This window comes from Nelumbo nucifera, chromosome 6, assembly GCF_055504915.1.
Source record: "Nelumbo nucifera cultivar China Antique chromosome 6, China Antique-T2T, whole genome shotgun sequence".
In the NCBI taxonomy this organism is placed as follows: domain Eukaryota; kingdom Viridiplantae; phylum Streptophyta; class Magnoliopsida; order Proteales; family Nelumbonaceae; genus Nelumbo; species Nelumbo nucifera.
This window is the reverse complement of record NC_142654.1, coordinates 55,672,935-55,684,977: the sequence shown is the minus strand read 5'-3', so window position 1 is coordinate 55,684,977 and position 12,043 is coordinate 55,672,935.

The following is a 12,043-nucleotide window of genomic DNA, read 5'->3' as shown; positions in this document are numbered from 1 at the left end:
CAACATTAAAGTATCATGTAATTTTCTTTATCAACCTATCCGCTAAAATCAAAATCAACCCTATGAAGATCATATTCACACTATCACAGAGAACCTGGTGAAGGTTAGAACGTCTTCCTGTCATTTTACAGAACAAAGATTGCCGGCCAGTGCCGTCTGATCACTGCAATGGTGTAAGAATCTATTACTCCATGGCCTCTGCGCTTGTTAGCAAACCAGACATGGAGACATGGAGACATGGAGAATTCCCCTCCACTGTCAAACCCTGCAATAAATCTTCTTCTGAAAAAAAAAAAAAAAAAAAAAAAAGTGGACATCTGGACTTGAGTAGCACGGCACAACAAACCCAATAAGCAGAGGTTCCAATTTCTTAAATGGAACGAGCTGTTTCCTGAATTGGGTTTCTGTGGATTTGGACAGAGGAGTAGCTTTGGTGCTCAAATGTGGTAAAAATCAGAGAGTTAGTAGTGTACATGGATGGGAGGGACAGAGGGAAAAGTTGGGCTAGGGGCGTCTTCTACTTCTAGCTAGTAGTCCTAATACTTCCATAAGAATGGCTCCTCCATTTGGAATCCGAAGTCGGCTTCTCCCGGTGAAAACAAAGGCGAACAGAAGCGAAACATGTCGATTTGATTGCTGCTGAGGTCCAGGAATAGGTCGGGCAGGTTGAAGAACAGGCTGTCCTCTTCATCTGTGGACAGAGAAACTGAGAATTTTTGGGTGTCTTCGGACATGGTGGTGAGAGATGGGTAGTGAATGATTGGAAGAAACTCCGATTCCGGTTCGCTAGGCCTGCCTTAGGCGTCGGCTTCATGAGATGGTTGCTCGCCGAAATTGAGTTGGCACATCCAATCTGTCAATGGGTGGGGTTAACTGATATATAAATCCATAAATTGATAAATTGAAAATGGGGTTTTAACTTTGAAGCAGTCCACTCTCCGCTTCGGGTTAAGTTTGAATTGAGAGAGAGCGAGGGTTAACAGATGGAGAGGATTAATGGGGCTGCTCAAATCAGATGTCAAAGAGTCTTGTGCAATTGAGCCAGATGTCAGGTCTGCCTCTCTACCGCCTACCCCCTTACCCCAATTAATAAATTGAAAATGGGGTTTTAACTTTGAAGCAGTCCTCTATACCGTCATTCTTCGTTGTTTTTTAACAGTACTTGCAATGTGTTTTTTGATGAACACAGTACTTAGCACAGAAGTTGGTACATTCGGCTTCTTGGACTTTCCTTGATCCTTTCTGTGTTGCTGCTGTTAGAATTCTTTTGGGTGTGGTCGAATTCTGTGAAGGTATTTGCGATTGTAGAAGAAGAAGAGAAAGAAGAAAAGGTGGTGCAGGAGGTAGAAGAAGAAGAGGAGCAGAACCGGACTCTGATAGAAGTTTGGGTTTTTCGCTTCGTTTATTTTGGGCTCTTGGAGGATAGCGAGCGACGAACAGACTCTTGGGTTTTAGTCTGGACTGCTGAGAGTTTGGGATCTGTTTTATTTTCGTGAAAAAGAAGATAATGAATAGTGTTTTATTTTAAGAGTAATTTTAACATTTTGAAAAATATTAAATCACACACAAGATCACATGATATACATAACTGATGGTAGGTACTAAATTTCGTGTTTCAAAAGTTTGGGTACTAGATTGTTGCGTTTTAAAGTTTGGGTACTAAATTGAAACTAGGCTTAAAGTACAGGGTACCTATCAGGAATTTTCCCATAAAATATTTATGTCTTCTATATTATCTAGTAGTGTTCTATTTTATTTATTTTACTTTATTAGTGATTAAATGTTATAAGTGTTTTGTAAATGTTACTTAAATATTAGTAAATATAAAATTAGGTTATAGTCATATTTAAATTAATCTAAGATTGAGCTCAAGGTTTAAGACTTCAAGCTTTAGTTGATCCTCAACTTAACCCACCCCCCTAAGTTTCACTCCTAAGAGTAATGTGACATTCATAATTAGACTGAACCAAATTGAGCATAACACGTGCACGCATTATTTTTAGGTTTTTAACTATTTTTAGATAAAAATTATTAATATTGAACCTGAAGGAGCTATGGGGATGGCCCACACCATGGCACAGCATGGCCCACACCCCAAGTGTAATAATATTTGTATAGGGACATGCTTGCCTGTGTTAATTGTAAAACTATGATGTTTTTATAAATTAATTTTTTTATTTAATTTTAGTTTATTATATAAATAGATAAGATATACCTATATATTTGTATAAAATCTGTTACCTAAATATATAGGTATATAGCTTCTAAGTTGAGCTTAGGGGTTAGCTTAGTCCCTGCCTGTTAGGGTTGTCAATGGACTATGAAAATCCAATAGACGATTTGACTCAAAATCTGATTATCCTGGACTTAGATGTTAGAACTTGCATCAAATTAATAGTTGGATTGTATTGTGGATTTCAACCCATCCAATCCAACTAAAGTGAAAATGCAATAGTTGGATTTATACATTTATTATACATATATACTTTAAAAATATTTTTTAACTTTTTTATTTTTTTATCATTTTAAACATAATAAGTGGTTGCAGATTAAATCCAAATATGATCCAAAATCCGACATAATAATCAGATGTGAATGCAAATCTAAAGATTTCATTATCGAATGTGGATGTGGATGCAACTAGATCTAATCTGAATCCAATATGTTTATCGTCCTATTGTTTGCATTATGTGTGGAGTTGGTTAGATCTGAGTTAGATGAAGCTTGGAAGAAAATAATTTCTTTAGCTCAAAAATTTGTAGGTCTATTTGAGTTTAGGCTAAGTTAAAAATAACCCTATGTAGGAGTCTTATGACATTTATAATTAGGCCATTATTAGTTTTATTATTTTAATTAATTTTTATAATTTTTATATGGAATGCAACGTGTTTACTTTATTGTGTTTAATAATTTTTTACTTTTTTTATTATTTTAATTACCATATCAGTATTATTTATTTTTAAATAGAATTCAAATGTATTTTAATTTTTAATTTATGAGCTACTATTTTTACTAATTTCTTAATTTTTAATAGTTGCTAGATAAAAACTATAAAATTTAATATTTTTTATTAATTTTAGTTATTTGGTTTCGAATTATAGATTTTGTGAAAATTAACTAATTAATAGGATTTGAATATGAATAGGGATGGCAATGTTCCCCATCCCATCAGGAACTCAGCTTCCTCCACCCCATCTTAGGTTGGGGATGGAGATTATCTTGGTGGAGACGAGGATTAATATTGATACCCAACTGAGGATGGAGGCGAAGATGGGGGAGTGAATTCTTCATGCACTAACCCCGATTATACATATAATTAAAATATTTTTATATTTTAAAAATAGTTTTAACTTAAAAATTTTGGGGAGTTAGGTTCCTTGATGAAGTACCCATCTTTGTTAGGAATAAGGGGTGGAGGGTCATTTTTATCCTTAGTAGGGATCACGGTTAGGGATGGAGATTTGTTTCAAAGTCAAGATCGGGGATGGGGAATATGGTCTTTGCCCCATTTTCATTCCAAGATATGAAACAAATAAATGGAATTTGGATGAGAATAAAAATTCTCTCTCTCTCTTTCATTGGTATACAATAGGCTAATAATGGAAGAGGCCTATAGGATTTCTCTCTCTCACTATTTTTTTGATGTAATTATTTATGAGCAAGGTGCCAATCAGCTGGTTGGTAAGGTCTCCTGTTGGTCGTAGCGGAGACGGGATCGAATCTTGCCTACACTTGAGTTGGGGGATGCACTAGTCCCCGTTGTGTAGCCCTTAAAGTAAAAAACTATTTATGATATTTTTATTAACTAATTTTTAAATTGTTCTTTGTTTATGGGCTAGGTGGACTCAGGCCTAGGGTAGATTAAAAATCAACCCTAAGAAAAATGAAAAATAAAAGAGTAAATAAATTTTAAGAAATTTATTGGAGTAAATGAGAGGAGAGAGAATTAGTGGAGTGAGTTATTTGGAGAGAGAGAAAGAGAGAGTTAATGGAATGGTTAATAAGGAGAGATAATGAAAGGAGTTAATCAGAAAGAGAAGAGAGAGTTAATGATGAATTAATGAAGAGAGATGAAAGTATTAAAAACTTAAAATTGATTGGTTACTCAAGTAATTTTGTCCAATTTTGAAAATAAAAATTCTAGAAAGACTAAAAAATAGATAAATGGTAAGGGAGGAATAGAGGAAGTAGAGGCATGCTGAATGGCATGTATTAATAAAACATAGTGTGTACAGGTTACCTTAAAAGTAGGGCTAGTATTTTGGATTGTGTTTGATGTGTGGGTGAATAGTGTTGAAGTTAAAACGTAGAAGGCCTTATATTAATCAACAAAAGTTTAATTACTTCCATCAACACATTATTTGATTACTCTCATTATGTCCAACAACACTAAGGAAAATGACTAATTATTGTTTAATTGTAGCATCTCGGCTATCTTCGAGGAGGCCACATTCCTTCAAAGTATTGCATAAGTGCATAAACATGTGTTTATCCATATGACAAATTTCATACAACCAGTTATCATGTCCCGGAGAGATTTAATGTACACCATGCTAGTGCATTCCATGGTGTATTTAGATTTCTTGTGAACCGGATATGTTGTCTCACCATCGACTTATCAGAATCTGTTGTCTAATCACATAACATACCCATGTCGGTTCCTGTCTCTATATCTGATACCAATTCACTCTCCCTTTCAATGTTCCTATCGGTATCCATCATTAACACTATATTGCAAATTAATACAAAAAATAAAATATAGATGAAAAGTAAAGCACACCATGCATTAATTGGTAATAACAATAATGCATTAATCAACATCAGTTCCAAACTAAAATAATCAAAATAAGACGAAAGATGTTCAACGAGAAAAATAAGAAATTAAACATTATTTGAGTTTCCAACAATTATTCCAATAATTATATATCCGATTTGGTGTATGGACGAATATGCAAACATACGTGTTTGACTAATAGCAATGAGATTCCCAATATAATGCTAAGAATAGCTAGGATTTCCAGAAGAAGATGCCATTCGTTTGATGAGAAATAAAAAGGAATATCGAAAATTCGAGTGGCTAGGATTCCCCTCTTCCATTCCAAGGATTTCATTTTAAAAGCCTCATGCACTGTTCTATAGAGACCAGCCTTTGGACTTTCTTTCATTTCTCTGGCAACCCTCTTTGAAGCCATAATCTCAAATGAAAATGCAATTCTCTCCAGGTTTCTTCCAATCTGTGCACCCCCCCATGATCTTTTGCTTCTTAGAAGAGGTGCTACTCTCACCTGAGTCTTTAGGAAGGTTCCTACTCAAGTGAGTAGGAGTTGGTTCTGGTTATCTAACATCGTGCATTGTTTTGGAGGCCTCCACTTTGTGTATGTGATTTATTAAAAAATGCATCATCCATTTGGTCACCATTCAAAGACTGATGAGTTAAAGGCCCCACCTCCGGTATAATACACCATCATTTCGTGACCAATTGTAGTCACCATAAGCAACCATACCACCAAATATGATGTAAGTCTATCACATGGGAAAGACCCTTGTACCTAAACTATGATGCATCAAAACATGTCTATATGACATAATGACATTATTATTTAGGGTTTTACCTAAAATAAAATACATTATTGTTAATTTATGACTTTTAAAGTAAGCATTTATTATACCTTCAAAAAATCATCTCAAGTAGTGAATATTTCGTTTATAGAGTCCCAACCCAAATTGGTGCATATAGACAGTTTATGAAATATCTTCCACTCAATGCATCTAATTGATTTTTCATTTGTTTTTGAGAATAGTTTTTCCCTGTTATCCGGATAAACCCCTGCATCATAGATGACCAGTCTTGCCTATTCATGGTAGTATTGGTCCTATGGCTAGTCAGTACCTCTTTTAAACACAGATCTACTCAAACATGGTAAGTCATCGCACTAAAAGTAAAAGCTGGACTTGTAGGGCAAAGAAATAAATGAGTTGCATTAAGTAGTTTTTTGCCATCAATCCCTATTTTAATTAAATGAAAGGTGAAAGTGCAACTCTTAAGCCCTATCTCTATTCAATAATAAATATTTTGCAATGCATTTCTAAACATACATTTTTAAAGTCAAGATAAATTTCAAAAACATAATAAAGGCAAGCATATCTAAGACATGACTTCATGAAAGCAAAGATACTAATATATACAGGGGTTCTAGAATCCACATTTACTATTATGGGTTAAACAACCTTAATTAACCAAATAAATAAGCACATGTATTCAATTCACACAAGCATCAGTAGACAGTTGAGTAGCGGAAATGGAGTACCAGGAATGAAGCTTCGATTGAACTCTCTGTCTTCACCGCAAACTCTCTGGCTTTAAATCTTCAAAACGGTGCGTATTCGATTGAACTCTCTGTGTACACTACAAACTCTCTGGCTTCAAATCTTCAAAACGGTGGGGTATTCAGAAGTTCATTGCTTCAAATTGACCTCTTTGAATCGGTGAAGTATTCAAATCGACCTCTCTATTCGTGGCTTCGATCAAATCGACCTCTTTCAATCAGTCCAGAATTCAAATCAACCTCTATGTTCGGGGTTTCAACTATTCCTCGCTTCACAATTCTCCGAATCGCTTCACAGTTCTAGCATTGAGAATGAAGGACACGAAGTAGTTCTTTGATTCGGTTAAGATTGAAGGATATATAGGCTCGAAGAAGCAAGAAGATAATGGCATGAGATTAGGGATTTAGTTCTCTGAATTGGTGGAGGAATTGAAGAAAGATGCATATTCTCAAAGAAACCAAGAAGGTAATGGCATCGAGATTCATGGAACCCAAGATTTTTTTAGCGAGGGATTCGTCGTTTGGCATTAACGACCCCTCTCTTGGCGCAACTTAACTGTTTTGGCGGGACCCCTAAAAATTATATCTCAATTTTTATTATTTTTAATTTTATTTGCCAATAAAAAATGCCGGGATGCGTGATGTGTTACGTGATCCCTGTTTTAATTAAAATTTGACTGCCAGCTCCTAAAAGGGTCGTTTTTTGTTCGAATTTGCTTATCTTTTCCAATATTAGATAAGGCCGCCGAAAGAAAACCACCGGCCTAAGCCGTTTTTCTTGTAGTGGGAGCTTCCCCCACTTTTCCCTTGACTATTAACCATTACCAACAAACTTTAAAATTACCTTTTAAAATCATCAACATATTTATATTAATAGCAAAGAAAATAATAATAATAATAAAATCTTTGGCATTGAATACAAATTACAATATTGTTAAGAAAGTTATAATATCATTTACTATAATGATAATACCAACAAATAACAATAAATAATATTTTGGTTACCTATATTACTGTTAACAAGAACATTATTTCTAAACAAAAATTGGTAATAATAATTATGTTAACAACAAGAATAATAATATAACAATAATAGAAATAACAGTGATAATAATGGTAACACTAATTAATTTAAAAAATTAATTATAGTAATTCTGTACAAATATCAATTTCATAGCAAAAAAACTTAAAAGAACATCAAATTAATAATAACAATTCAGTTCATGTAACTAAAATAACATATCAAAAAATAGAAAAAAATGAAAAAAAAAACATTTCAAGCACCAAATTAATTCAAAATAATCTTCCATTAACATGTAATATTTTTCTTTTGTTTTTTTTTCTAAATAATCTAAGAATAAAATGCAATCAACATCATAAGCAAAAATATTAAAAATATCCCACAATTTATGTAAAAAAAAAATTCAAGTAATGGCATATTCATTCACATTAATATGCAAAAAATAAAAAAAATATCAAACGGTTCGTATTTTTCTATAAAACTAAAAAAATTGATTAAAACTTAACTTACGTCATTTAGCCGGTGATGGGATCTGTCTTAGTCGTCTCAAACTTAGGTCTGCACAAGAATGGTGCAAATTTGGTTTCAGACCAAAAAAAATTGCAAAAATTACAAGAAGTGACCATTGAATTGTGAAATACAAGGGAGAACGATGAGAATCACCATTCCTGAGAGCCAAATAGCAAGAAGAATCACCAGTTACTGCCCCGCGGGTATATCCCCCTGCTGCTGCCACAATCTCTATGCACGAATGGAGAAGACGATATGGTTTTCTCCATTCGAAGGGGTAATGTTGGCATTTTGAAAATTTTCAGGGACATTCTTGTCCCTAAAAAATAAATAAGCACTTTTTAAGTATTCAAATATGTTTGGCTTTTTTGTCAAACAGGAATAAGTATTTATTTACCACTTACTCTGTGGTCCCACCACTTATTTTAACTACTTATTTGAATAAATACTTATGTTAAGTGATACCAAACAACCACTAGGCGTACCATTGTTGTTGCCCCACAAAATGGCGCCACATCAGTGCCATATAGGAAAAAAAGTTTCAAGACAATCATCTATTTGGAACCGTTTTTTTTTTTCATAAAAAACAGTGTTCCAAGCCACACCTTGGAAATTGGGAAGGCATGACTTGGAGCAATGCCAAATTTGGCGGTTCCTGAAACTGCATCTTGTTTCTTAGAGCATTGGTACCAAATAAAAAAAGTTGTTGGTCTAGGAAACGTCTTACCTAGCAGCAATAATTCCAAAAAAAAAAAAAAAACACCGTTTCTGCTGCAACTATAGCATCGATGCCAAACATATACTAGATGTGTTAAAGTAATTGGTTCGTGTGAATCATTTTCAGTGATTTTAAAGAGTCCAAATCATTTAAAATATTTTAATTTGAAAATGAGTTTTGGCTGAGTTGATATAGATAAAAAGATTGTGCTCATTGATCAATATGCCCCAGAAATCCCCAAACTTTTGCCTCATATTTATTGGTTTCACTATGGCATTAAATATTTGAATAGTAGAGTTCACTTGGGGGTGTCCTCCTGGTTTATTTTTTCTTCCTATTTGACTTTGTTTTATTTGTTAAAAATAAATTAAATAATAAATGAAAGAGAATGCAAGTAAGGTTGACGGTAGGGTGCAATTTGGGTTCTTCTCAGTTAACATTATACATTTCTTTAGGCTTGAGTTAACATTTTACATTCCTTTGAGATTGGGTTTCAAGTTGGGCCCATTCGAAAATTCGAACCTTTGACCCCCACTTTATATGACAAAGAATTGAATTAGGAAGGTGGCACAAATTGCATTAGTTTTTGAGGTGCAAAATTTACATTGATAGTGAATGCAAAAGAGTAAAAAGTACATATGCTATATCAGATATGAATGCAAATTATAATTATAAATAAGTAAAAGCAAATTTTAGCCAGGTACAAATTTTGCATCCAGTGAAGATTTATATAATTATGTTACAACCAAACGTAGCCTAAGGCTCAATTTGTTTGAGAATACGAATTTCATGTACACTGATGTAAAAATGGGCTGAATGTAAATTCTAGTTTACTTTTGCTAAATGATGTGATCCCACATTATAAGAAAGAAAATGGAAGGACATTTACTTATTTTGGACTAAGGATGCAAGATGATGTGATCTTCACTTTACATGAGAGAGTTGAGATAGGAGGAAGGTGATGAGAATTTTACATGTTTTAGGATGCAAATTTTGCAGAATTAGTGACTACAAACAAGACAAAAACATACAAATTTTCTATCAAATAAAAGTACAAATCTTAAATACAAACAAATGGATGCAAAACTAAATTAAGTGCAAAAGTTGTATCTGATTCAAATTTGCACTCCAAACAAATAGAGGCTATAATACCAAATTTCATTTTATTCTCTCATTGAATTGGCTTTCGAGATAATCATCCACCTTGTCTGACTAAACAAATAAACACATATTCACGTACTGCATGCACTCAATAGTGTTATCAATCTAGTTTCATGCCCATATATCCATGTATCATGCGTTGTAGCCCTTCTTGTGTCTATTCTTATGCCTGTGGTTTGTGCCACCATGGTCATGACCTCCTCCCCAACCCCAACCCCCACCTTCACCCCCTCCACCACCTCCTCCTCCACCACTACCACCTCCACCACCACCACCTCCTCCTCCTCCTCCTCCTCCCCCTCCCCCTCCCCCTCCCCCTCCACTACCCCAACCCCATCCATAACCTCCGCTTCTTCCCTGTCCCCCACCCCCGCCTCCCCCACCTCTACCCCCACCACCACCTCCTCCTCTACGACTACCACCACCTCCACCAGCACCCCCACCCCCGCCCCCACTTCCTTCATTACTTCTATTACCATTGTCACCTCCTCCTTTACCACCTCCACCCCCACCTCCTTTATTGCTTCCACCCCCATTGCCACTTCCTCCTTTACCACCTCCACCTCCACCTCCACCTCCTCCATTACTGCCACCCCTACCACCACCTCCTCCTCTACCACCTCCACCTCCACCTCCTCCACTACTGCCACCCCCAGCACCACCTCCTCCACTGCTTTCACCTCCACCACCACCTCCTCCTCTACCACTGCCACCCCCACCCCCACCTCCACCTCCACTACTGCCACCCCCACCACCACCTCCTCCACTGCTTCCACCTCCACCCTCACCTCCTCTACCACTGCCACCCCCACCCCCACCCCCACCTCCTCCTCTACCACCTCCACCCCCACCTCTTCCTCTACCACCTCCACCCCCACCCCCACCTCCTCCACTAAATCCACTTTCACCCCCACCTCCTCCTCTACCACTGCCACCCCCGCCCCCACCTCCTCCTCTACCACCTCCACCCCCACCCCCACCACTAAATCCACTTTCACCCCCACCTCCTCTTCTACCATTGCCACTCCCACCCCCACCTCCCCCATTGCTTCCACCACCACCACCACCACCTCCTCCTCTACCACCTCCACCCCCACCCCCACCTACTCCACTGCTTCCACCTCCACCACCGCCTCCTCCTCTACCACTGCCGCCCCCACCCCCACCTCCCCCATTGCTTCCACCTCCACCACCACCTCCTACTATACCACCTCCACCCCCACCACCACCTCCCGCATTTCCACCCCCATCTCTTTCTCCTCCACTATGTCCATTTTTTCCTCCTTTTCCACTACCTTCCCCACCTCCAGCTCCACCACTGTTGTAATTATTTAATGCAACTTCACTATTTGAAGTTGTGTTGGTTTGTTCTATATCTCCAACTGAACCATGAATTTCCTGTGGTAGCGTTGAGACAGTATTAGTTGAAGAAACAGCATCTCTCACTTCATCCCGACTCAGCCCATCAACCCAATATGGGTAGAGTACAAAGGGAAGAAACAATACAACCCACAAACATCTGGCATTCTCCATCTTCAACTACGTTCGATGAGGTGAGACTCACACATTCCCTCCCTTTTTATAAATCATATATTTGAATCTGAATGCCCATTGCCACTTCACCAACTAGACGTTATTCTATACTAAAAAAAAACAGATATTTTTTGGTAGTGAAATCCAGATCTTAAAGCAAACCTCTCCTAGGCAAAGCTTCAGAGAGATAGATGCCTTAGCGCTCACTTTGTCCCCACCTGCATTTGAAGAAAGGAGACCAAACCTTGTACAAACGGAAGCACTACAGCACTAGTCATGAACATAAACTCGAAAATCCTCCTTTACTGGTTTTTGCTAGCTGGGGGCCACCATCTCCATAAACTCGAAAATCCTCCTTTCTCTGTTGCATTTACAGTCAAGGCTATCCACTTAGGCGGTTGGATGATTTTATGTCCTGTTGGGAAGTACAGAACGGGACCGACTAGCCAAATACTCGTACTCAGTACCTGAGATCATGAAACAAAAGAAAAACAAGGGAAACTCCACGATTCAGTGGATGGTTTTATGTTTGTTCTGAGTGAGTTAGCATTATGTTAAGCAAATAATATATATATATATATATATATTAATTTAGATTTTAGAAAGGAAAAAACCACTTAAATTAAGCAAAGAACAGCGGGAGAACCTAAAATAAACCCGCTCTTATATATGTGGGGTTTATATTTAAGAAACACACCCATGGTCCACTTGTTAATGCAACCCTCTAGTCCCACTTAAAGTAATTTTTATGTAATCAACATATATACTTGATCA